The sequence below is a fragment of the Carassius auratus genome, chromosome 5 (assembly GCF_003368295.1).
Source record: "Carassius auratus strain Wakin chromosome 5, ASM336829v1, whole genome shotgun sequence".
Taxonomy (NCBI): Eukaryota; Metazoa; Chordata; class Actinopteri; order Cypriniformes; family Cyprinidae; genus Carassius; species Carassius auratus.
Window position 1 is genome coordinate 6,252,444 of NC_039247.1, and position 25,842 is coordinate 6,278,285.

The window sequence follows — 25,842 nt, forward strand, 5'->3', positions numbered from 1 at the left end:
ATATTTATTTATGCAAACTTACATTCACATTTTACATTTTTGTATTTAGCACACACTTTCATCTAAAGTGACTTACAAAAGAGAAACTAATAAATAGTAAACTGGAAATCTCATTCAAATTTTTATTTAAAGAAAATAATATATTTTATAATACATAAATAATTAGCATAATGGATGAAGATTAAATGCCATTTGAATAACATAATGTCAAAATAGTTTATATTAACGTGACCAAATCATATAAACAGTGCATCCTAAAATACTGATGTTTAAAGCATGCTACAGTGTTTTTTCAAGTCCAACACCACAAGAACCCCATTTTCTGATATCTCATAATTACTCTTAACAGAACTGAAATATATCAGATTGGCTGGTACTTTATCATTATAAAAAACCTGCAAAAATAAAACATTTGCCTCCTTAACAGGATATCCCAACATAATTGTTCAATTAAAATAGAAACATGTCACTGTTTATTCCCAATTTAGACTGGAAATGTTGTATGATCAAGCAAACTATAGGAATCCATGTTCTGTCCTCTCCCATAAACAGATGGCAGCCCATGCTGGGATTGTTTGCGGATGATGACCCATTGCTTTGTCAAATCTGGCCGGCGCTCAAGTCCTCGGCCACTGCCTTCAACTACTCGTGCGCTGCAGGAGTCTGGCATAAGAGAGCGAAGCACACTTCAGTAGGGACAGGTTTAGCCAGCAGTCGTATGTTACACTAAACACAGTCTTGTCAGCTTACTTACGCCCCGGATACACTCCTAGCAACTAACGTACACATTATAATCAGTGAAGCTGTCTGTAGCATGCACAATATCCATTCAATGATGAACCATCATAGGTTATAATGACAGAGTTCTTAGATTGCTGTGCTGCACACATGAAATGTAGATGGTGTGTAATTATGACAACACTTGAGGTTTAAAAGGTCAACAGTATTACATAACCCATTTTACTTACCAAAAAAAACTATTACAAAAAAAAAACAAGAACCTTAAGTGTGTGTGACATCACACACATAAACACATATATACAATTTAGTATATTTTCAGTTTTCATTTTATTTTTTGTTCAACTTTCAGTTATTTTTATTTGTGTAAAATTCTATTTAGCTTTATTTATCTTTAATTTTGTCATTTTATTCCTTCAACACACGCTTTTATTATATCTATATAGAATAAAACACATTGATTAATCATTTACAATAGTGTACCTACATATAAGCAAACTTGAATTCATATTCACAGTAAATTGAAGACCTTATTCTAATTTTGATTTAAAGAAAATACTGACCAGGGATGTACGAAGGAGAGTGAATTATCGTGATAATACATTTAACGCTGAATGCTAGATAATAAGGTTAAAGTAGTCAATGTATTAACGTTAAAGTGAACCATTACACATGATGTTCTTTACAAAGTGCATCCACTCAGAGAGCATTATCTGAAACTCAATCCTAAAACGCTGATGTTTAAGAGAAGCTACAGCACTTTCTCTTAACTTAAACAACGTGAGAAACCCCTGACACGAACTCCACAGGTTAAAGCAAAAAACACAGTCTTAAGATGTCTTAAAGACGCATCGACTTACGTTGAGCGAGGGCTGTCTTGGGAACAGTATGAGGCCTCATTTGATGTGTTTCCTCTATTCTTTTTTAAGAGTAAAGGTCACTGGTTTTGCAGTCACCTGTTCAGTCCATCTGACATTGAAAGATTTTCATGGCTTTTTGGCTATAAATGAAATCCCAGGGTAAAAACCATCCATCCCTTATCCAAAAAAAAAAAAAAAAAAAAAAAAAAAAAAAAAGGTGGGTGGGTGATTGGGGAGATAATGGCTGCACTGTCTCTACAGAGAATTCACATCTTCCTGCAAGGTTTCTGGGTCTTCAGAAATGACATCAAAGTCCACATTTAACCTTTACCGGTGCGGGAAAAATGATGTGTTGAATACTGTATGTGAGGTTTATGATGGCCGTCTACACAGCGTGATAAGGAGGAAAGCGGTAAGTGATGACAACGTGGAGAGGGAAGTGTCACTGTCATAATGTGCAGTGGTAATTATCAGTCTTACTCTCTCCGGGCGCCAAGTCGAGCTCGTCGACATGCCGAGGAGCTGCTGTATTTACATCATCTGCCCAAGGCATCTGCCGCAGCCTTGTGAGAGTATGAAATTGAGTTTATTTACACCGCCCACTCTTAGTAACGCAGAATATCACTCATCACGATTCTCTGCAGGAAAATCACACACACGGCGGGCTGATGAGAGTCCAACAATCAGATGTGTTTAGATTGGATTTTGATGTAAATGATGGTCATTTGATGTCTTTTAATCGACTTCAGCTGTTAACCTGCTTTTCAAACTTAAGAATGGAAACTGCTGTAGCGTGTGAAGCCTGTGGACAACACTTGTGCTCTCTTATGGAAGAAGACTTTTGGGAGATTGTTATTGCATTAAAGTAAAAAAGGAAGAAATATTTTAATTGTAACTTATTTGCATTACACAGAGCTCCTCAGGGGACATGATGATGGACAAAAATGCAATGGGAGAAAAAAATCATGCTCAGGAAACTTTTGCTCTCCCCCAAGAAACTGTTTTACCTGTAACAGTTATGCATTCTCAAGAAACATTGTGTTTTTTCTCAAATTGTTTTTATTCCCTCAAGAAACTTTGCATTCTCTTACAAAAAGTATTGTACTTTTTGCTAATTAATGCAATGTTTCTAAGAAAATTAAAAATATTTGTAGCCTAATGGAAAAGTGTTTGGGGCAAGGTTAGGGGCAACAGAGACAACAAATGAAATTGCAAACAGACTGAGTATATATAACACACACACACACACACACACCTATACACATACAAATAAGGGGTAAAATTGGAACAACAGTTTTAAGAAGTTATTTTCTTTTACTATTATTTACAACAGGATCTGCATTTTCATGGGTTTAAATAAAGGATTTTTATTATAAGAAAATAAAAACTTGGCATCACCAAAACCTATTCTTCACTGGTTAAAAAACTAAAAGGAAAATAAAGAAAGTAAGAAAAAAAAAACTTGATTTTCAGTCATCGAACGTCAACGAATTTGAGACAGACAATATTCTGTCTGTCAAAAAACATGCACAATTCACAGTAGCATGTACCAGAAGCCTACAGAGGTCCAGGGAGTACACACATTACCTCAAAACCCCACACATCGGATGTTTTGACTGCATCATCGCTTTCTGAGAAGGAGAAAATGGCAGCCTGAGCAAATCAACATGCTGTCTGTCAGAGAGTGTAATGCAGAGGTGTAAAGAGTACCTGAAAACCATACCTGAGAGAAAGTACGGATACCTTAAAGTCAAAATGACTCCATTACAGTTACAAGTCACCAGTTACAAAACAACTTGAGTACTTAGAGGATCTGATTTTAACAGTGTTTAAGCATTTTACTCGTACTAAATATAGGCTCAAAAATGCAGACATGCCAGTGAAAAACAATAATTGGTTTGTAAGGAGAGCAATCACGTTTATTTTCTAAAACCAAAATAAAACTGAACACCTCAAAATTATAAATAATAATAATAATAATAATAATATATCCTTCAAAATGGTGTCTTCAGTATTATGGATAACTCAATAATGTTAAGTAAAATGAAAAAGCCTTCTTGAACTAGATGTGCTGGTTTCATATTCATTGCCAGTTGCAGTCATGTCCTCATCATTATATACTGTATAAAACACCTGTGATTCACAACAGCTTGCTAAGGAGCTTACGTTCACATAAAGTAGCCTTGCTGACAAGTTTGGGTGAGTAAGGGCTAAACACTCAAGTTATAGTACTTTCAGTGCCCTGTAGTTGGTGATATTACTTCTTTTGTAGCAGAAATAAACTGCTGCCGAAAAAGCAAGGTGCCATGCGAAAATGAAATGTGTAACTGGAAATCTCATGACAAATGTAGAGGAGTGAGAAGTTCAGATACTTTGTAGAAAATATAGTTAATTATAGAGCTAATAGCTTTGATATTCAGTTAAACTACAGAGTATCCAAAAAGATACTCAAGTACAGTATAATTACTTACTCAAATACTTTATTGTACCTCAAACATAACAAACATGAGAATAAATCTGTTAAAATGTAGTTTGATCATTATCTTCTCAGTTGTTTAAAAGATTGAGGCCATTATCAATGTTAAATAAAACTTTTTACTTTATTAAAATGTTTACTTTTTTGTACCCTTTTACCTTGGCCTCCAACTTCTAGATCTGGCTGTTAGACACACAAATGCTCAAGCCACTAACAACAAGCTGTGGCTGTATATTTGCTGGCGGGAATCATCCACTGTAGATAATCTGCACAAATTAACACAAGATCTTTTGGAATTTCCAGAGTTTCTCTCACAGCGAAAAAGGTGATTAAATGGCAGCTAGCCATTGTTTTCGAATAACCTTCACCAACAGAATAGCTTGAGGGAACGCTTAAAAGACACTGATCTGCAGCTGAGGTCAAGAGACTGGAAATAAGTGAACAGTTACAAAACCAGAGAACATCCCTCCTCCTCTGAATGTGAGAGACTGGGGTAAAGACGTTAGTTTGCAGAGGGGTGCAGAGTTTCAGTACAAAATGACCAATTTCTCCACAGCCATTTGGAGTTCTCTATTTGTACTTGCCTGAAAGAACAATCTCTGCATCTATGAAAATCTGTAGGCGTCCTGCACCATTCTGAAGTCATTCTGTTACACTGGGACTGGGTTGTGAGAGTCTGTGGTTTCCCCTATTCTCAAAAGAACAGAAAATGAGTCCTAATTATATCACCCACCCATCTGCAGCACAGACTCATTCCACCACAAACTGGCAATTTGGCAGCGACACAGCATCTCACTATTCTTAAAGAATGTGACTCCAGGGATTTATATAAATGCTGCTGACATGTCAAGTACACAAACTGGATGATTTGGCTCTAAAATGCTCATTTAAATCGATTTTTAGCACATTTTGTCTCACAGTTAAATACTTTTAAATACTTTTAAGACTTTTGAACAGAGCTGGACGCTGACTTCACATGACAATAAACAATAAACTCTTGCATTATCAGCACACGTTTTTCCTGTTTAACACTGTAAAGCTGGTTTGACGCAGTCTGTATTGTATAAAGCACTATATAAATAAAGGTGACTTATATTATTATTTTTAAAGGCATCAGCTATATAGCAGGCTTCACAATTATTACTCGTTGGCAAAATATGGTAGTAAAAAATATAACAAATACGACTGATATTTAAGAAACGTTATTACAAATGTCTCAACTCAAGAACAAACCATTTTGACCAATTTTGTGAATAAACTCATTGAATTCACTGAAAAGGTCTGATTCAGATTGACTTGACTTGAACAGGCCAAGATGATTATCAGTAAATTGGTTTACTCCACATACAAAGCATTAATTGATTTTGCTCTTACCTCCTTACTGAAATATTGATCTATTATTGTAGACTTTGACAATTATATAAAAATAAAAAAAAAACTTGAAGGTTCCTTCTCTTGAACGTGATTCTTTTTTTTCTTTTTTTGTATTTGTATATGTCCAGGCTGCAGATTAGCACTGAATTCATTCAGCATGGGAAGCATATGGCCATCTGGCTAAAGGCGGCAAACACATTTCACATGCTTTTAGCTTGTGGCCGTAAGAGCACATGACCACTGAGGGCCATTTGAACTGAAGTTTATCAACTAAATGATTGTGCCAAATGGCAAAGCAAACCTCCAAAGATTACAGGAGCCAAGCCAAGAAGAGGAATGTGTGAGTATTGAATGTTATATGCACACACAGAAAGAGAGAGAGAGAGAGAGTGAGAAAAGAAAATGGCTCTTGTTCACTAATAATTGCAAGTGTTCTTCTAAAATTGAAATTTCTGGAAAAAAAAGTACTTTCTTACATGATCAGCTGCACTTTTATGCACAGACTGAGATGTAAAGTACATCCTTTTTGTTTCTCTGATTCTGAAAGACTGTAAGTCTTATTACTTTTCTTTCTCTTTGACTGAAATTACTACTTTAATTCAACATTGGTCATAATAATAACTGTTTCTGAACACAAAATCAGCATTTTAGAATGATTTCTGAAGGATCATATCAAACTGAAGTCTAGAGCAATGATGCCGAAAATTCAACTTTGGAATAAATTATATATTAATTATATAAATTATATATTAAAATATATTAATATACAAAAAAAAAAGTTTATTTTAAACTGTGAATAAAATAACAATAATACTGTTTTTGCTTGCACTGTAGAGTTATTGTAGTTAATTAAAACAAATTGAAACTAAAACAAATTTTTGTTACTTGAAATAAATTAAAATATAACATGAAAATCTTAAACATTTTGTTTTCACTAGCTGTCAGGGCATTCTTTCTTGTTTTATTTTAGTTAAGTACTTTATGTTAGCTCAAACTAAAAATGCAATACAAATTAATAAGAACTATTATAGCATAGAGACTTAAAAAAATAATAAAAACATTACTTTCTAAAAAATAATAGTTTATCGATGATACTAAAATAAACACTGCTTCTTTAGATCAAATAAATGCAGCCTTGGTCGAATGCAGTCTTTCAAAAACATATGAAAACTTAAGAAATTGAATTAAAACATAAATATACATGCATTTACTTATAAACCTGTCTTACTTCAGTTTTAAAAGCGTGCAGTATACAACACAGCACCTGGTGTTAAACACTATCCCACAATGCATTGCATTGTGAAGAACTAGTCAAGATGAGTTTTCGAATAATTTGCAAAATAGCTGCAAAAAATACTCTTATTCATTCATCGTATTCATTCACCCTTATTCATTGTTTTTCCTCAGGTATCTGATTTGATTTTAGCAAAAGTTTCTTCAGTGCACTAGAACAAAATACAAAAGAGAAAAGCCGTCACAGCATATCAGCACATCACTGATTCAAATCACCAGACTTACACGTCCTGTTCTAGACTTAAGTGGCCTCAAATTATCCGTACTATAATTGTCTTTATTTATTTATCTTTAATCTTTTGAAATCCCAAATGTAAGAAAGTGTCATGCATTTTATTTGGAACTGCATCGATCTCTCTCAGAAAGTTAATCTACACGTTCTGCATGCATGATTGAGCTCATCAAACATATTTTAGAAAGGACAATTAGACTGCATTTTCCACAGAGTACACCGTGTCTCCTCCATCTTCAGTTTCACTCATTGACCTTTAAAGATGCTGTTCAGGATCTTTTGTGGAGCCTATGGTCCCTGTAAACCTTTTTTTTTTTTTTTTGCTTTAAACAACTCTTAAATTTCTACTTCTATATTTTGCTAAATAAATAAATAACTTTGGAACAACATGAGGGTGAGCGAACAATGAAACAATATTTATTTTTGAGCCAATTATTCCTTCAGCTTGTGTTTAATGAAGATTAAAGTTCATCCATTTACTTGATTTCATGCAGTGCAATGTGTTCATCAAGAAAACCAACTGAAAGAGGTTGATTCGGTTTTCCATGATCTTGCACGGAACAAGGTGCGGACACGAGATGCGGAAGTGATGCGTCTAAGAAGCAAACAGAAATGACTCAGTTCTTAAGGTTCATGGCCCTCTGAAACCGTACGCCCATGTGTGGAGGTTGAATCTGTTCCTCCTCTCATTGCTTTTGATCCAAAAATAAAATTAGAAACAGCACAACTCCTACAGAACTACATACCAGCCAAATGGTTCATATAGCCGTGCATCCAGCATGATTGTGTAGGCCAGCTGAGAGAGATGTGCATTTGAACTCCAGTGTTTCAAGAAAGCCAGAACGCCCACTCACAACCTGGATAGGCTCACATTTCTCTTTTTAGATGCACAATTACACAGTCCTTACTGTTCATGCATGTAAAAGTTATATTTAATGGCATAGCTGAACACACAAATAATTCTGACATCTACAAAGCCTCTGCAGGTGAATCTCCGGGTCACATTTTAGCCCAAAATCTACATCTGTAAAATAATACCATACATTTTTGATTACATAAATGCAGTCTGGGTGAACAAAATAATCTTCTTTCAAAAACATATATAAGAATAAGAATAAAAATAAGAATAAGAATCATTATTCTTAAATGGCAATTCTAAATTAATATTTAAATTTAATTTAATGTTGTATACATTTGGTTATAATTATTATTAATTAGATGTAAATATTAATTAAATGCATAATTGTAATTTATAATTATTATAATTATTGTTCAATTACAATTATAAGTTAAAATAATTGTAAATAATTAAGTTTATGTTGACATTTAATTACTACCTGCTTTCTTAAAAAAGTAAACGTATAAATAGTTATGCAACTATTAAAATGCATCTCTGATTTTTTTCTCAAAAACTAAAGAACTGACTATAAGAATAATAATACAACTAATAATAAATGATATACATAATTATACATAATTGTATATATATATATATATATATATATATATATATATATATATATATATATATATATACACTTAATAATTAATTGTTGTTGTTGTTGTTACTATTATTTTTTGCATAAATAATATTAATCATATTTTATGTCCATAAAAAATATATATAAATAAATAAAATACTAATGATGCAATGCAAAGAAATCTTACTAGTCCTAAAACAGGCCTTAAGTAAAGAATCAATTTCTTTATGATTTTGGTTTGAAAAAATGACTCTTGGTAATGTGCTTGACGGGTTTTGTGAGATTTCCCCTTTGCTCCTCTAAGTCAGACTCATCCGTATCCCGTGTTCTGCTTCTACTCAAACCCTCCTGTGCGTCTCAGAGGACAGACTGATGAGTTGCTGCCGGTCGGGGGTGATTATTTTGGGACTTAAAGTAGCTGAGCAGGCAGTACAGGAGCTCACGAGTGTCAGAAAGCACCTCGTCTTGATGCCCATCACAGCCACTGCTGGGGTCACATGAACCTAACAGATGGTTCATCAATGTCACCTCGTAACTGTGGAGCGGAGCATGAGGAAGCAGGCGAACGCAGACACCTAGAGAGCTAGAGGGATGAACGCCTCGGGATCATCATGCCACCAAACGCCATTAACCTTCACTGAGTGTACAGACAAAAAAAAAAGACAGGGAATCCATCTGTCAACTCAATAGGCATTAGCTTTTTGTCAGTAAACTAAAGAAAAGGTAACATTTATATAGTGGGCATATCAAAAACATTCATTTAAATCAGACACTACAGGCGCTAAACCACACTAGAATGCAAACACACTATTTAGCTATTTAACACTATTTTTTTCTCCTCAGAGACAGAGGTGAGGACAGTGAGACAGACCTGAAAATTGGCTGGAATCGATCACCTGGCTCCACTTGTGCTGTCATATATTTCTATCAATCCCAATTTGCTGTTTTCTGTCAAGCCAGACAAAATTTATGTTCCATTTATCTCAGTTCAGACGCACATGGTGAGTGAGTTATATAGAGAACTTCAGACAGACACCTCCATGCGGTAAGAGTAAAACAACATACTGCATGTACATTATAAAACATGTATATTCCTGTGTACTTTCATTTTGGGTTTGTGTTGCTATAATGACTATTATATTATTCCATTTATTGCACCACTACTTCATAAAGAAATAATAATAACAAAAATATGAGTTGAGTTCAAATTATTTTAACACAGAAAGATAGCATACAATACTATGAAATTTCATATATAAATATTAAAATGTATGACTGTCCAATCAGAATCAAGTATTCATGTGAGCTGTGTAATAATCCTGACTGCATCGATATGAAGGCAACATCCAGATCCATTTAGCCTTTCTCTGACTTTAACGCTTTAAAGTCCAAGTAGTGAAATATCATGAAGCACAAAAATGAAGGTTGTCAGGATTTTTAGTTTGTAGGTCAGGTATCCAGCTGCTATCCAGCTGGATTGAGGGATTCTTCTTAACTAGATTGGGCATTACTAAAGGGTATAAGTAATGAGCTGGTTTAACATGATTAAATAAGATAAAACCTTTATTTTGGGATGTGTCCTGACCATGCACCTACACAATACAGTTTAACACACACACAAAATAACAGGTGCATTTCATTTTCAAGTGTTCTGACCCACGCTCAGACCGACAGGGTCACAAAAGAAAAGAAACGAAAGGAAACTAGCCTTGCATACTTCCCACGTATGCAATAAAAACTGCATAGGCAAGGTATGTCATGTTTTTATATTTAATGCTGTTCCCTCTGAATTTTATTTAATAGTGCATCATGCACTTTGTTTAGGTATATGTAGGTTTATCATTCAGGAATATTGTCGTTGTACAGGTATGTATGGCCACAGGGAATTATGCTATGCCTTAGGTCTTATTAATATTATTTATATAAAATATTTGTATTTAAAATTTATATTTAATAAACATCAAAAGCCATTAAAAATGTTACATAAAATAAAAGTAACATAAAAATATAATGAGATTTTGCCCTCTGCCCTCAGCTCAGCTCTGAAACAATATTAGTTCCATTAGATATTCTATTTTATTTAAGGAAATACATACATTTTCATGAGCTGTATTTAAAATGACTGAAAGGCAATACAAATACTAAAACAAAATGAATAATAAAAAAAAGTCTCTGATATGTAGTTTTATTAATATTTTTTATTGCAAGTGACAGTGTGATGCATGAAAAAGTGCATTGATTAGACTTGTAGAGTATCATTTTGGTTTCAGGCCACATAAGCTCAAATAAGTCCTTTATTTACTCTCTCATAAAAACACAATCAAGTGCAAATATCAGTAACATTGTATGAAAGGCATACCGTCTGTTAGATGAAACACAAGTGCATTGATATATGGTAACACCATACAACAAGTCTCTTTTTTGATTTGCAAACATTAGTTAACAAAACTAGTTAACAAACTAAAAAAGATAAATACTTATAAAGCATTTATTAATCTTAGTACAAATTAATTTCAGTATTTACTAAAACATCAAAAGTTGTATCTGTATATATTATTTAATGGACCAAATAGATAATGAACTAATAATGCTGTAATGAATGTATTACTCTTTTTTTAATGCATGCATTAACTAATTTTAACTAAAGTAGTCTAATTGTAAAGTGTTATTGATTTATAAATATCTGCCATTAAATGGTGCAGCTCTTAAATATTGATTAGCAGTACTAGGATGCATTGAAACTCATAGATTGCTGGTGTAACTGGGCCCTGGTGAGTGGACTTTCCAACTGCAGCAAAGATGGCAACATGCAGGCTGTGAAATTCCACCAGCCAAGCAGCTGCCACTGAAATTAATGGGAATGAAAACAGACAGCTTCTTCCAGGTATATTATAATTCCTCAACTGTCTGAATGTCCAATTGACTTTTAAAACCTTGGCATTATAGTAACACAGCTGCCACTAATTGGGAGCAATCATTATAAAGCCATGTGTATACAGCAACTATAGTGTTCATTTCTTTGTTATCCACAAGCCGAGGAACAACTTCACTTACTAATTTTGTAGCGACCCTAGAAAAATCTGGGGTTAGATGTCTTTCATAAAGGTGAGCTGGATCGGATTATTTTCCATTTGGAGCTGAAACTGCAACATTTATGTGAGCAGCCTTTATATATGAAAATGCCATCAGCTTGTTAGTATTCAGATGTAGTTTTGTATTGTTCAATTAGGCACTGAAAAGTTTAACATCAGCGTATTAAAAGGCATTTAAAAAATAATCATATTTATGCATGGACATATTCATTTCTTACACTGGTGAGAGTTTAATTCAAAAATAACATAAAATAAAATAACTCAATAACTGACCATTAGAAATGTTGTCTTGGCAACAACTAAATAAATTGTGAGTTTAAGTACTTTATTATTATTTTTAATTAAAATAATGCATTACTGCTAAATAGAAATATAACAAAATAATAATAAAACTGACAAAAGCACAAAAAAATACTAAAACAAAAATTTGCAAGAACACTAAAAATATAATAGTGAAAGTGAATAAAAAATATGCATAAATGCTATAAGAGTATATGAATAATAATAAAATAACACAAAGGTATTTCTTGGAAATGTCTCCAGTCATGTCATGCAACTGTTTCGGAGCATTGAACACCACAATTTTTTTACAATTTCGGTGATACATGATTTCAATGATTTGTACATTTCTAAAGTTGCATGCAAAAAAAGTCTTCCAATTTTAAATGATGTCAATACATTGATCTGGTACATTCAGTACTCATACAAACATATTTGCACACTTGTATACGAATGAGATCCCCCTAAATTAAAGCTAAAACCATTAATGCAGACTGATGTATCTTACACTTTATCCAGAATCTATCTATGAATATGAGAGAAAGCATGATTGCTATTAGATAACAATAAATAATCATGCCGGCATATTTTGCTTTCTTTTTATTAAACTGAACTGTTTTTCTTTCTATTTGTGGACTTTTATTAATACAATCATGTACTTTTTATGAATCTGGTTTAAAATGAGGGAGAACAAGTAGAAAAAGAATGATTTGGATTCATATCCAAATATTTTTAACTTTTTAACAATTCATCACTGAGTAACACGTTAGTCATGGTGCAATTGTACACACCAAATAGAAACACTGCATCAGTGGCTTTTGCACAGAGAAGAATTTCGTTAAAATGTTAATTTTAATGCTGTCAGATTAAAATGAATTTATATATATATATATATATATATATATATATATATATATATTTATATATATATATATATATATATATATATATATATATATATATATATATTCTGTTCATCATGTTCATATTCGTCATACAGTGTGTGAACCAGAAGGTTAGCTAGCATACACCAGGTCGTGCCAATGAATGTGACTCGCCATCAGTTATTTAGAAGTACACAAAACTCCTGAATTTCCAGGTGGATTCCCTTTAAAAAACCTCATTATGTTCAGCATACGTGCGGTCAATATGCTGCCCTGCTTTTTCCTATTGTCGATATGCATAAAACGGATGGTTCCCGCTCAGTCTGTATAAGGTCAGCCGCTTTCAAAGCCACTGTAAATTATGAACACCTGTGACCACACATCAGCTGAATACTATATGAATATGGCAATCATAAACAGCTACTGAACTTTGTGTCTCAATTTCAGTTTCAAGCTTTTATTGTCATTGCATCAGAATGCAATGAAATTTCAGAGGCTACACACAGAGGTGCTACAATATGATAACTGCATACACACAGACCACAGGAAAGTAATCAAAGTCCATTTAATTCGGAGTAAACATTTAAATGGTTTATAATTACTTCATGACATATTTATTCAAACATTAAATTACGAAGACAACAGGTTAATTTAAAATTTTATGAAAATGTAATATATTGCATCCTTTTTAGCAAAATGCTTATCTCTAGAGTAAATTTTTCCAGCTAACTTGCAAGCTATAAACATTAAATGACTTTCCTGAGGTAAATGCAAGATTGTGTCATATTGTTTATGAATTTCGGTTTCCAGGCATAAAACATTGGCCCTTAATTAAAATGTTAATTTCAGATACCAATACTATCCAACAAAAACATCTCCTTTGAATAAAGGTACAGTTATTATTATTTATTTTTTTCACCACCACTGAAAACCACACAAGGCAACCAATCAGGTCAATGCTATGCTTTCATTAAGTTAATGAATATTAATTAAACAAATTAAATGAACAGTCTGTCACATCATATAAACACATGCAGAATAATGTATCATAGATTAGGCAGCCAATTACCTGTGGAATTCTGGGGCGGCCTCTCGTCCCCATGGACTTATTAATGCTGTTTGCATCTATGAGGCACAACCGATCATATTAATGTTTGTACATAATAAACATTTGTGTCGAAGCAGGTCTCTTCCTTCTGTTCATGCATATCTCAAACCTTTAAAGCAAAGGTCTCGATCTCAAATTTCTTGGGGGCTGTTAGCAGGTGTTGGTCTCTGTCAGGGGTCAGATGAATGGTGTTTTTACAACCTTGAATTTAATCTATAAGCAGTTATTGGCACATATTGAGACTACTGATGCATGAACAGACACTTTCAGAGCTGAGCGATGCATTCTGTTCTGCACATTTAGTGGAGTAATGATGCTTGTCATTTGTGTTTCTTGAGAACTGTGATTTTTCTCCTTGCAGATCAGTCAGGTAGCAGTTCCAGAGTCCAGACGGACAGTCATTTTATATCGAAAGACTATAAAAATACATGCCAATCAATTCACACAAAATATTTAATAAAATGAAAGGAATAGTTCAGAGCAAAATTACAATTTGCTTAAAAGGTACTTGCCCTCAGGTCATTCAAAATGTAGGTGAGCTTCTCATCCATCAAAAGATTTTGAACTTTCCACCTATAATGCCGCTAAAAAGTCTGTGTAAATAACATTGTTTTCTCCAGTGGAAAACATCGTCTCATCTGAATCAGGAGAGAAATATGCACAGATCAAGTACTGTTTACAAGCAAGAACAGTTCTAAACAAATATGTTGGTGGATTGGGATTTGAGAGGACAATGGAGAAGTGACCTTTTCACTGGAGGAAGCATTATTATGGATTATGGAGTCGTATTTTGGCCAAATGTGACAGTTAAATTGAAACGCCTTAAAAATGTTTTTTTTTTTTTTTTTTTTTTTTTTTTTTTTTTTACAAACATGCAGCTTTTAACTTCACAAGACATTAATTGATGGACTGGAGTTGTGTGTCTTATTGTGATATTTTTTATCAGCTGTTTGGACTCTCATTCTGACAGCACCCATTCACTGCTGAAGATCCATTGGTGAGCAAGTGATGTAAATTTCTCCAAATCTTTTCTGATGAAAAAACAAACTTATCTACATCTTGGGTGGCCTGAGGGTGAGAACATTTGCATGAAATTGTCATTATTGGGTTAACTATTCTTGTAAACACAACCGGATCTCCAATGCAGGCAACTGAATTGAGAAATTACATATTGGCCACTATATAGAGCACTGTGTGTTCATAATGCATAATAATGCTTCCTCTGGTCAAAAACCATCCCCTGTTGTCTTCTCACATCAAATTTGTTTAGAACTGTCTTTGATTGAGAACAGTGCTTGATTTGTGCATATTTATCTCCTGATTCAGACAAGATTACTTTTTCACTAGAGACATCAATATTATGGATTATGGTTTGGACTTTTTGATGGCATCCATTCACTCCAGATAATCCACCAGTGAAGTTTTTTATTTATTTAGTTTTTTTATTTTTATTTTTATTTTTATTTTTTTTAATCACCTTAGGATGAGTACATTTGCAGCAAGTTTTCATTTTTGAGTGAAATATTCCTTTAAACACATCAGGAGCTCCAACACTGGCAAATGCATTGATTATATTGGGAGAAATCTCTTCTTGGTCCCTATATTGTGCACTATGTTATTTTACTATAAAGCAGAAACTAACCACACATGCATAACTGTTTTTTTATGTATCTGAGTATGCAGGCTTGTTTGTTGTCCTTACCTTGGTTAGAATTGTGTGTTGTAGGTCTGTAAGCCAAGTTCAGTTGTGTATATTGAAGGTTTCGGTCATTTGTTCAAAAGCTTGTGTTTAAGATATGGATGCACATTATGAGTTTTATTCTCTTTATGTGTTTCTCAATAGAATTCCTCTGTCAAGATGCATAGCTGATCTGTCTTAATCAAGCTGGAGAATAATACACAAGGGTCAATTTGAATTACAATTTACTTTGAGATAAATGCATGCTTATCTCGTGCTCAAATTGAGGTGAACATCTCTGTACTGCAATTAACATTAGTGCTAGAGTGCTGCTCAAATGTGTAGTTAACATAAACATGGCATGTTTCACATCTCAGCTCAACCGTTCTGCACATCACAGATTTTTTTTTTTTTTTCAGTTTTTGTGAGGCAATGCTATATTAATATTGCTCAAATATTCTTTTTAAAGTTAAAAAAATCTCACATTGACTTTGACATCAGTAGAACACTCAGCATTCAGAATATAACAACGATGTCATCGATATATTTGGATACTGAATTCCAATTGGTTTTATTTCTTTCATCTATTTGAAAACAGAATATTAGGTTACTGTTTATAATAGGTTAGGCTATAATATGATAAAATATAATATATACTGTGTGTGCGCATATATATATATATATATATATATATATATATATATATATATATATATATATATATATATATATATATATATGCACACACAGTATATATTTTTATATATATTTTAATAGAAATGTGTATTTTTGATATTGCTTAGGGTAGAATGTATCTATTTAACCATATACATTTACAAATACACATTATATATGAACATTTATTTATTAGTATCATTATTATTCCTTTGCCTTTCAAGCATTGACATTTCCTTTAGAAATGTATATTTAAAAAAAAAAAAATATATATATATATATATATATATATATATATATATATATACATATATATATATATATATATATATATATATTTTTATATTGCTTTGCCACAATCCAATAATTTGTGTGCATGTGTGTGTTCAGCTATTCCAAAATAGTTTTGTATTTAGTATGCAGTAGTGTATATCCATATTAAGATGCATCTTCTAATTATGCTAATTTCTGCATCATTAGAGCTATCTTTAAAGCTACTTATAAAAATTTCTATGCATAAATTTTCATACAACAGCATTGATGAGAACAGGCTGGTCCTCTGGGAGAGTCTGCTGTCATGTGATAATATAATCTTGTACTGTGAATAACAGCTGGAGGCAGGAATAAAGAAGGTTAAAGCCCCTATATAATCTGACATCTACAACAATTTGCAGAGAATTGTGGAAAGCCTTGGAGGTTGGTTCAGTTTTTACCTGAGCAGCTTTAGTAAAGCTGTGATAATAGCAGTGTCTTCTCTCCGCCCTCAAGTCGTACTGTCACTATTACTGTCAGATTTGTTAATACAATTATTTATTCATTTTCGTATATTTGTTGTTTTTTTACAGTATGTTTATAGATAATATATATATTTTTTTAATGGTTCTATATTTATTTCTTAATTGAAGAAAATGCTAATGTTCTCTACACAGTCTGTAATATATATATATATATATATATATATATATATATATATATATATATATATATATATATATATATATATATATATATAATTACTTTTTTAACTTATTTTTTTGTCTGAAGTATATGTGAGTGGTGTTTTCCTCATGCAAAAATTCACTGCTAGTTTTATGGATATCGTAGATATGATTGCTTAGTTGTTCTGGGTATTTGTTTATCGGTCCATGTCAATAGAGTCTAGTTTCTATATGGATTCCTTCTTCAAAAGATTTTTGTTCTTGTGTTTTATCATAAGTCAAGCTAAAATTGTACAACTTTTTTTTTTTCTTAGAGAAGTCATAACACACATCTGTTCAGTATGCGACATGATTTGAGATGGCATTTATGTGCACTTAGCATGCACTATTATTTAATTTCCTGTTGCTTATTTTGTGAGACTACAATGGCTCTATTTTGAATCCCTGAACAGTTTTCTAAAAAAGAGCATCATTTTCATTCAGTGAAGACATTATATCGGAGCACATAGAGAGTCTTTCCTTTGCCGACACACTCTTGCTGTCATACAGCATTTGAAAATCACCAAGCAATTTTGTTTCGTACCTTCAAGTGAGCAACGAGCGTGTGATTATACTCCAGGCGGAACTCTAGTAGTCAGGACATCATCTTTATGGTTTATAGTACACAACCGTACACACACACACACTTTCAATATCAGAAACTGCCCTGAAGGTTTTTGAGGGAAAAATGTTGTGATTGATGTTCATAACTGTTATCACACATTTACAAGCTTGGGGGTTGCCAAATAAGAAGCAGTGCCTTATGGGTAGTTCGTCTTGCCACACTGAACACTGGCTAATCACAGAAGCACTGAGACGTGTGTCCCCCAAAACCAGCCTTAAGCCCCGCTAACACCCGTTCATTTTCAATGGACAGCTTGTGACTTTTGGCAACACGAGTGACAGTGAACACTGTCGACAGGATGTGAGCTTGTCAAGTGATAAGAATCACGCAACACAAGTTAAGAACAGTTTAACTTTGTGCAAATTAACAGTTAATTATTTGAGCAACAACTAATGGGAGTGAGGAATCGGGCAGTGGCGCTCAAACTTCACCGTCTTGAGTGGAGGCAAGACGGGACAGAGTTACAGAGCAATTTCACTGTTTTGTATGATTTGACTTTATACTAGAGATCAACCGATATGGTTTTTTCTATATCCGATGCCGATGTTTAGAGGTCAGGGTCAGCCGGTGGCCAATATGTGCTGCCGATTTTTAGGGCCGATATCTTTAAGTTTTCCCCTTCATTTGCACGCTAAAATGTCACACTAATAATAAGTGGATGCACAACATTTCTATACTTATCATCATTTATTGAGCACTGAGTAGAACCATCTCTCGAATCTTAATTTTGTGCACTGCACGGTTTTAAAATAAATAATGTATCCAAAGTTAACCAAACAAATCAATAAACTGACCAAGTATTAAATATATAAAACAGAATCACCTAAAGGATTATTAGGGACACTATACTAATACTGTGTTTAACCCCCTTTCGCCTTCAGAACTGCCTTAATTCTACGTGGCATTGATTCAACAAGGTGCTGAAAGCATTCATTAGAAATATTGGCCCATATTGACAGGATAGCATCTTGCAGTTGATGGAGATTTGTGGGATGCACATCCAGGGCACGAAGCTCCCGTTCCACTGAGCGGGGCAGAGTAACGGAGCCCTCAACCACGCTGCAGTGTTTGTGAAAGCTGCCAACTTCTCCATCCCATTTACAGAGTGAAATTCTCTGACTACCTTTATCTCACAGGACTGTTGTTGAATCTTCCAAAAGTTTTGGATGGGGTCCTTCACATGCGACAGCAGCAATTTCCACCACACCAATAACACGGGGCTGCCTGCCGACGTGCCTGACTTTAAATCGGCGCTACTAAACACGGCTATCGGCCAATGCCAATATATATATATATATATATATATAAAAAGGGCAAATATCGTCCGGATATATCAGCCGACCGATATATCGGCCGACCTCTACTGTATACATGGCTATAAAAGAAATTATGCGTGAAAAAAAAAAACGGTTATGTACTATGATCACCAAATGAATCTGAATATCTTTGAGCTTTTATATTAAGGTGTTGGTTAAATACTTAACAGTGTTGGATGCAAAAGTAAATAAATAAATAAAAATGACTTGAATTGTAAGAATTATATAGTGAAATGTGTTGTTCTTGTATCTCTGTGTGGACTTTGTAGATGACATTAATTATATTAAGGCTGTGTCCAACATTATAATTTTATTGTAGAAGAAGAGAACAACTTCATTTACTTCAATTATTGCAGAAGAATTGTCAATATGCTGCAAAAAGAGACAATGTGCAGTCATAAATCAAAAGAGCATAAAATATACCCCACTAAGAGTCATTTTCCTTATGTGGCAAACATCCCGTAACACACACAAGCGCACACACACTTTTTCTGCTTAACTGTCTGTCAAATACCGCCACACAATTCAATGCAAATCACTTTGTTTGCCAGATAAGAGAGATCAAACATATTTTGTAGAGCTGTATGAATGCAAATTTGCCCTGGAACTAAGAGACAGTAACCAAGTCAAATATGTCAGATTTGCATTTACATTTTTTACATACATATATATGTATATATATATATATATGTATATATATGTATATATATATATATATATATATATATATATATATATATATATATATATATATATATATATATATATATATATAATTTTTAGGCATTCCGCATCTTGGCTGGCTATGCATTACAAAGATGCAGAAGGCTTAGTGGAATAAGTAAACAGTGCAATCATTTGTCAGTCGTTTGTCTTTCATTGTTATATTTAATTACAAAAACATTAAACCTCTGTATTTAATATGTGAGACAGATGCTGTGATGTATGCCTTTTCATTCTTGTTTAAATTGTAATAAATACAAGACTTTGATGACAAGTTAGTCAGTTTGTCATGCAGAGTGTGACCGTGTGTTACAGATGACCGTGTGCCGGTCTAAATCCAAGTAAAAGCTTCTGCTGTTATGCCTGTGGGCAAACACCTAAACTCTCTTCTCATAAAAAAACCAATAGGTGTTCCAGAACACAACAGCTTCAATCTTTCTCCACTGCCTAGACCCTCTGGCTTGCCTTCGAAATCAGAAATAGTTTTCAATCAGTCTGCCAAAAAGAAAGTGATGGGAAGATGGAAGCTGTCAGGGTCATCTTATCTTGATAAAACGATGTCCTTTGGTAAGAAAGTTAAAGTTAAAATTCTGGCCTCCCAGCTCTATAAGAGTGATTAGAAACTGCACTGGAATCAAGTCTGTAATGGAAAATGTTTTTTTTTTTTTTTTTTATTAATTTAATTTATTTATTTTTGCATTCATTCTTCACACTGGTCATATATAGTGTAAAAAATTTCATATTTATTTTTATCTTTTTTTGCATCAATTTTTTCAAATCACTATGGTGTCACATTTAATATCTCCTATTAATATTAAGTCGCATTTTATTTTATTTTATTAAAATGTTATAAAATGCTTAATTAAAATAATATAAATTGTTTGGTCACTTTTTGTAATTTATTTAAATTTTATTTTTATTGCATCCATTTTTCAAATCGCTCCTATTGTCATACCATGTCCAGTGAAAGGTTATTATTATTTATTAATTTTTTTACATATTTTTGTTTCTTATAGAATAAAAAAAAATAATAACAATAATTTTCGATATAAAGGCTGATAATTAAATGCTTAAAAATAATTTTATAGGCAAATATAAATTGATTATATGAAATTATTAAAGTTTTTTTTTTATTATTGCATTATTTTTGATAATGCTGAACATGTGCAGAGAGTGACAAGTGCCTATATGCTATTTTGCTTAATGTAAAAGCAGCTAAGCAAAGAGCTGGAAATTAGGCTTCCGAAAGGACATTCAGATTGTGTTTTTAATATAGATGACGTCAGGTGAAGAGTTAAGCAGTCTGACAAATAGCCATAATAAGAGCTTATAGCTTGAGGGTTCAGAGTAAAAAAAACATTATTAATCATTAAACTGATTAAACCCATAAGATAGCCTACTTTGAGGCATTGTGGACTACAAGAAAGGAACATATGGGAAACTAAACACTTTGTTTCTGCAGAAATGCAGATATGCTTTTGTCCTTCAGCTATGCTACAGTGTTGGTTTTCCTACTGAATATGTTTATTTGTCTTCAGAAGTTCATGAGGCCATACAATGATGTCTAAAGAAAAAAAAAAGATTTCAAAAAAAGTTGTGACAGATTCAAGCTATGAAAGTCATTTTGTATGGTAATGCTTGTGCATATTTACATTGGTTTATGAAAAAGGCTAGAACTGAAGAACGCTTACTCTGACAGCTTTCAAACAAACAAAAAACAAACATTTCAAATTAAATACTTGTGTCACCTCATTATTACTATTATTCATTTATTAACATTTGTTGATGTGGTGTTTCTCTTTTGAATCCAGAGTGGTATGAAGCAATGCATGAACTAGATGTCCTGCTTTATAAATAATTTGAATATTCAATAAAACTAACATGAGACATTTAGCTGGTTTTATGGGGTGTTTCTTCAACTTTAATTTAGAAAGTAACACGTAATTTCACATCCTTGATAGTTTATTTAATTTGTCTACCAACATTAGCCAACATGTAGCTGGTTTGTTTCATCCCGTGATGGAAATACAATTTCAGACATATTTGGAATATAATGGCTGACTCCTTTGATTGATTGCATAATTAACATTTAATGTTCCATAAATACACACAATTATGTAAATTTTAACACGTTTAGCAGAGATTTGTCCAAATTTGATTGTCCATGGTACTTTTCTTGTGACACTTGCCTTATTGGAAAAGAAAGAAAAAAAGAAAGAAAGAAAGAATGAATGAATGAATGAATGGATGAATGAATGAATGAAGGGCATTACTTGAAGAACATTTTTAAAAATATATATTTGCTGTTTATTTATTATTGTTTATTTATTTTATAATATATGTCAGTAATGAAATATACTGTATACAATATGTTTTTACTACATATAGTGTCTAATATATATATATATATATATATATATATATATATATATATATATATATATATATATATATATATATATATATATATATAAATTTAAATACATTTATTTTATTGCCTTTTAATAATGAAGTTATGAATAAAGCTTGTACATTTAAAGGCATTTTAAAATTGTAATCGTAATTTAACTTTTATCTTTGTATAGTTTACATTTGTATGCATTATTAATATAAGCCTTGTGGGTATAATGCTGTAATTTTGTCACTGTCCCCATATTTGGAGTTTGTTGTGTTTCAAGTGCGATGATCTTTCTTAGCGTGAGTGTTTTGCTTACAAATGTTCTGACATCCTTCTCATTACACCCCCTCTTTTCAAAGGATTTCCCAGTTCAAACGTCCATGATCCCGGTTTCCTGTAAACCCCTGCTGTTCCGAATCAATACCGCTCTTATTTAATGAGTTAAATCCCTGTTAGAGGATTTAGCCCCATAATGGCAGCGGTTACTCTTTGACAGCTCAGTGAATCTGGTAGAAGGGCATCCTATTTACTTTGGCTGCTGATAACAGAAAGCATGTATCCGACGGTCAGCCATTCTTCCTCTAATGAGATGACAGGTGCAATGTTTGCGCTTTGTTTGCTGCTCTGATTCGAGGGTTCAATGTGTTTACTGCTCACACTGCTGTTTACTGCTGAATTGACCCTTCATTTTCATGCCGCATGTATTGAAAAGGTCACTGCTGTAGTGTATGTAGGTCCACCTTAAACCCTGGCAAAATGCACATAAACCCTCAGCTGTCTATGCAATAGAAAGGTTTGGGGGTACTACTGTAGCATTCAATCAATTTTTTTTTTAAACAGTCTTTACTCTTTTTGAAATAGTAATCATACAAAATAAGTAAATATGTTCAGACCTTTCATTGGTAATCAAATGATACTATATTCAATTATTATTATAATATATTATGCCAAGATTATTTGTAAGGGAAATAATTATTTTTGTATATTTTATATATATATATATATATATATATATATATATATATATATATATATATATATATATATATATAGTATGTATGTATGTATTTATTGTATTTTTTTTCTTTACTTGCCCCGTTTTTTTTTTTTTTTTTTTTTTTACAGAAATTTATTATTTTATTTCCTATTTTACTAATAATTCAAATATAAGTGCAAGTTTAATTTGCTTTAACTATACGTTTGTATTAGTTGAAGTATAGTAATCACCCTGTATGTATGGAGCAGTTGCTATTTATTTATTTATATATTTATTTATTCTTGCTTATCTTTGCTGTCTTTGCAAAAACTCAGGATAAGCCCATTTCTTGTACTTGACCTAGATTTATCGGATCATAAGAAATAACTAACCAAGATTAAACTTGAGAAGATTACAAAGAAGATTTATTATTTAATCATGTTGTTTGTAATGCACATTTGGCATGGCACAAAAATCATGTCATCCTTAAATTAGAATTTAAGAAAGTGATCTAAATGTGAAACAAAATGACACAGCAACTAAATTACCTTTATTTATTTATTTTTACCTCGTACGGAAGCTCACAGCGGCACAAACCGGTCTTCTCCAAACTCTTTTTGTAGTCTCTGAAGGCACCTCATCAGATTAGTGACAAAGCCACGCTGTAGATGATGCATTCATTAAAAACATATTCCTATTTCTGCTTCAGGGACCAAATGAGTTTGTATGTTTATTTTTATAATGAAATGTCCATGTCAGAAAGCATCTGCATAACTCAATTACTTTATAGTTATTATGCATGAAAGCACTCGAAAACATTTCACATTGCACAGTACTTTTCCCCATACTAAACAGATTTCAGTTCTGTCAGATCAGTCTTAGATGTCATATGATCTGATCTATGATACTGACATAAGTAGAGAGGATAGTGATTGTGCTTTGTCTATCATCCAGGGAGATGAAATGGGGAATTATGAATCTGCTTGGACCATACGTAGAGGATCAAACATATTATTGGGGATAAGCCTCAGCTTTAAAGCTGCTTTTTATGCATAGAGCTCAAAACACAAGCCATATGGTTTTAAATGATTTAAAGATTACTCATTCTAAGGACACAGGTTTGGCAATTCCAACTTTAAATGGCACTCAAATCGAAAGAGTCAGTTCTAATAAATATTTGGATGTTTGGATGAAAATCTAGCTTTTAACATCCCCATAGACAACTTGCTGAAGAATTTTAGGTCAAAATTGGGGTTCCTTTATTGCTTAAAATATTGTGTAACCCCTCTCACCCTGACGCTCCTCGCACTCGCGCCGAGCGGGGCTCGAACCCGGGTCTTCCGCCATGGGAGGCGGGACGCACTAACAAGGAGGATAAATGGCTACAGCCACTAGCGTCTGTCGCTAGTGCGTCTCTTGAGATCGGGGAGTGAGGTTTACCTGCACAGCACTACTCGCTGGCCTCCGTTACAATTGCTTTCCCTTTGAAGCAAGAAAGAAACTAGTAGAGTACTTTTTTTCATCTATTTGTGATAATTGTGATCTTGTTTAAATGCATGCAGCTTTGTCTTTGTTAAGGAAACTGGATCCTGTTATATATACACACACACACAGACACACATATACATATATATACATATATATATATACATACATATACATACACGTGTATATATATGCGTATATATATGTATATTTATATATTAAATATTTATATATGTATATATATGTATTTATATATATGTGTATATATATATATATATATATATATATATATATATATATATATATATATATATATATATGTATATATGTATATATATATATATGCGTGTGTATATATATATATTAAATATTTATATATGTATATGTGTATATATGTATTCATATATATGTGTATTTATATATATGTGTATATATATATATATATATATATATATATATATATATATATATATATATATATATGTGTGTATGTATATATGTGTGTGTGTATATATATATATTAAATATTTATATATGTATATGTGTATATATGTATTTATATATATGTGTATATATATATGTGTGTGTGTGTGTGTGTGTGTGTGTGTGTGTGTGTGTGTGTATATATATATATATATATATCATGAAACTTTCTGTCCAGCCGTCTTGACCAAGTCTCCCTGGAAGAAGAGGTTATAGTATCTTAATGGTATCTTCCTGGTTAAATAAAGTTTAATACAATAAATAGATTTTTAAAAAATGTTGTAATCTTGGTGTAATGTAAAGCTCAGGCCTTTACTGTTTTCATAAAACAGATGTAATAAGTTCTGCTTTCGCTATGCAAGAACTGCTGGTTGTGAGTTTATCTGCATATTTTATCCATATACAGTAACAGAGGCAAAATTGACCTAATAAATATCCTTATCCTATGACTACATTTGCTGTGTCTACAACCAAGGCAATTTCTTACGGAAGTCAATTTCCACCATGGAACAAAAAATTGTGGAACAAGGTAATTGTGAATCTGTATCTTATGATTTGGAGTCTTTTTTTGGAATTCTGAGTCTATGTCTAACTATTTCTTGCAATATTAAGAAGACAAATCTGAAAAGTTAGAAAAGTTAGGGGGGGGGGGGTAAACTCAAAATTCTGAGAAAAAAACATTGCAAGAT

The 25,842-nt window shown here is 32.6% G+C and overlaps 1 long non-coding RNA gene across 1 annotated transcript in view; it reads right to left on the reverse strand.

The window, feature by feature from the left end:
* Positions 1-248: 248 nt before the first annotated feature.
* The window catches only part of LOC113072484 (uncharacterized), a 54,648-nt gene continuing 29,054 nt past the window's right edge, over positions 249-25,842 (reverse strand). The window contains exon 4 of the long non-coding RNA XR_003280301.1: positions 249-663. This is a non-coding gene — a long non-coding RNA (uncharacterized LOC113072484). The remainder of the gene's footprint in view (positions 664-25,842) is intronic.